Below are 3522 nucleotides of genomic sequence, written 5' to 3' on the forward strand. Positions count from 1 at the left end.
AAAGAAAGAAAGAAAGAAAGAAAGAAAGAAAGAAAGAAAGAAAGAAAGAAAAAGAGAAGGAAGGAAGGAAAGAATTCTGAAAGGATAAAATTGAAATGTTGGCAGGGCCTATTCCTGGAGGGGGAATCATATTTGATTTTATTTTTTTTAATACTTCTCACATTACTCCTTCCATAATCAGAAAAAGAAACATTTAATTTTATTTTCTGAGGTTGAATTCACCTGTCCTCTGTACTCCCTCCAAAACAAAGAATGATAAATTTGAAAGCACTCTCACACTATTTAGTATGAGAGATTGCAGACAGCTACAAAGATGAGGAGGGTATGTGTAGTGATCTGAAGGGGCACCTACACCCCAATGTTTATAGCAGCAAGGTCCACAATAGCCAAACTGTGGAAAGAGCCCAGATGTCCATCGACAGATAAATGGATAAAGAAGATGTTGTGTGTGTGTGTGTGTGTGTGTTTGTATAATGGAATATTACACAGCCATTGAAAAATGAAACCTTGCCATTTGCAACAATGTGGATGGAACTAGAGGGTATTATGCTAAGTGAAATAAGTCAACCAGAGAAATACAATTATCATATGATCTCATTGATATATGGAGTTTGAGAAACAAGGCAGAGGATCATAAGGGAAGAAAGGAAAAAATGAAACAAGACAAAACCAGAGAGGGAGACAAACCATAAGAGACTCAATCTCAGGAAACAAACTGGGGTGGGGAGATGGGGTGGCTGGGTGATGGACATTGGAGAGGGTATGTGTTGTGGTGAGCACTGTGTGTTGTGTAAGACTGATGAATCACAGACCTATACCCCTGAAACAAATAAGACATTATATGTTAATAATAAAAAAATACTAAAAAAAAAGATGAGGGTATGAGAAACAATTAGATGACACATGAAACTGGCCTGAGATAAAGTAGTACTTAGTAAAGGGGGGGAGAAGGAATCGGATTCAATACTATTGGTAGAGAATTCTACATGGTCAAGCTTACTTGTCACAGACAACAGACACACATAAAAACACACAGACAATTGTACATACTTTCATGCTCTTTCATACTTGCAGGTGCTATGCATAAAATCATCCACCAAAAAATGGAGGAAAGAGAAAAGAGAAAGAAGAAAGGAATGCTTTAGGAAGGGTCATGATGCAGTGCAGTTAAATTCATCATAGCAAAGCCTTGAAAGTTACAGAAACACTATAGTGTTCCATCACTTTTAATTGGAAATAAGGCAACTGGAGGTAGTGCACCCATGGGTAGCATTCCATAGATCCCAGAAGACACCCTTATGTCTGAACTGAATGCTGGCTTTTTAACCAGTTACTGTTGATTTAGTCAGGAATGTGGAAACAGAACCTCAACAAGCCCATAGGTGACTGACAACTTGGGCTTCCCAGCTCATTTAGTGGGTGAGGGATGCTAGAAATATGTTCAGGAAGATTAATCAAATTTTTTTTCTTGGTCCAATATTTCAAGGGTGAAATTACTTTCCCTTGATATACTTCCCTAAGGGAAGAACTGCAGAGACCATTAGATGACAAAAGAGTGCAACTCCCCTTAGGACAGAGCATGGCTCTCTCTTGTCCCAGAGGTAATGAAACCTTCTAAGGAAGGCATGAAAGTTTACTTATATTGTGATGTTCTGGACACAGTGCTTGCACAAAGTAGGCATTTAATGAATATTTGTGGAGAAAAAAATCAACTGAGGCATATAAAGTGAGGGAAAGAAAGGATGAGAAGAGTAGAGCTATTGTTGTCAATCACAATCTTCCAAGTGCTTAAGAAAAATGTCAGAAATCACTGCCTCTGAAGGTAGACTATCTTCTAACCAGGTTCCTGAGAGGCCCCTTCACATCTTTGTCCCTCAGGCTGTAAATGATGGGGTTCAACATGGAAGTCATAATTGAATAGAACACAGAGATGACCTGATCCTTTTCATTCATTGTTTTGGAATTGAGTCTCATGTAGGCAAATATTCTAGAGCCATAGTAGAGAACCACAGCAGTGAGATGGGAGCCACAGGTAGAGAAGACCTTGGCCTCCCTTCCCCTGACTGCATCTGAATCACTGTGGAGATAATATGCCAGTAGGAGACAAAGATGAGAGAGAGAGGTGCTAAGAGGCTAATCACACCCATTGAAAAGAAGGCCATCTCAGCCTTGTATGTGTCAGCTGAAGCCAGCTTCAGGAGTGCAGGAAGTTCACAAAAATAATGATTAATTACATTCTGGTAGGGAAGACAAAATGTAAATGCACTGTTCACTGAACATACAAATGCCTGACTGATCCAAGACACTATGACCAACTGGACACAAACCCTCTGGGCCATGACAGTGGAATAATGCAGGGGCTTGCAGACAGCCACAGAATGGTCATAAGACATCACTGCCAGAAGTGCACACTCTGTACACCCTGTGAGAAGGAAGAGTATCTGTAGTGAGCATCCAGCAAAGGAAATGGTTTTCCTTTTTACAAGGAAGTGGATCAACATCTGAGGAACAATGCTGAGGTCAGCAAAGGACAAGTTTTTGAGGAAGAAGTACATGGGAGTGTGAAGTAGGAGTCAGTCTGAATAAGGATTATTATAAGCAGGTTTCCAAACAGAGAGAAGGTAAATGGTCAGGAAAACACAGAACAGCAAGATCTGGATCTTTGGATCCTGTGAAAGTCCCAGCAAGATAAATTCAGCCACAGAAGTTTGGTTTCCTTCTCCCATTGATGTTTATTCCTGTTTACCTGTCATCAGAAAGAAAACACATGCATTCTGAATGTTCAGCTTTCACAAGCTGTATAAACAACACAATGATAGTGAGTGTACCTTGTTGGACTATTGGCTTTCAGATGCTTCCTAGTATGTGTGCCAGTTAGCATTAGGATGCATATTGTTGTTACATAGTTTTTAAGCACATTTTTCCTTGCTTGATCCACATGGTAGGCTGAGTTTCACACTCAATACGGCTTCTCAAATAATCCTGATGTCAACATATTTACATATTGCTAAATTACTATGAAGTTTTATCAGAGGAATTGTCTTTGATTCAATTTAATTTTTTCTTTTCAATAAATATTTTGTATTTACCTGAATTAGCAGTCTGAGAATGAGGTGAACTTGTTTAGTCAATAAAAGCCACTTTTGTTTTTATAATTCAAAATCAAAACAGAGGTCAATGACGAATTTGTTTATCATAGAGTAGGAAGTTCAAATATGGTTTAAAGAATCAACAGCTAAATTGCAGCTATTAGTTCTTGCTTTTTCCCATAGCATTTTTAAAAGAGGCTTCTTAAGTAGCAATCAAACAGGGTAAAGGAAGAAAAGAAAAATTTATATCCGTGGATCATAATCCTGGCACTGGTAAAAATATTTCACATGACAAAGAGGAAAAGTAGCATGAAAAAATGTGACATAATGATACTTGAGTGTCTATGGTCCTGTTCAACATCAACAAAAAAAGCCAGAACTAAGCAGGAGCTTGAACTTCTGAATTGGATATTAGTGAATTTTACAGTTCCAT

At 38.4% G+C, this 3522-nt stretch overlaps 1 pseudogene; it reads right to left on the bottom strand.

Moving 5' to 3' along the window:
- Window positions 1-1827: 1827 nt before the first annotated feature.
- On the bottom strand, window positions 1828-2756 carry LOC112806191 (olfactory receptor 2D3-like; annotated as a pseudogene).
- Between the last annotated feature and the right edge of the window lie 766 nt (window positions 2757-3522).

This window comes from Callorhinus ursinus, unplaced genomic scaffold (genome assembly GCF_003265705.2).
Source record: "Callorhinus ursinus isolate GAN/ISIS: 27379988/994484 unplaced genomic scaffold, GSC_fseal_2.0 scaffold49, whole genome shotgun sequence".
NCBI classification, from domain to species: domain Eukaryota; kingdom Metazoa; phylum Chordata; class Mammalia; order Carnivora; family Otariidae; genus Callorhinus; species Callorhinus ursinus.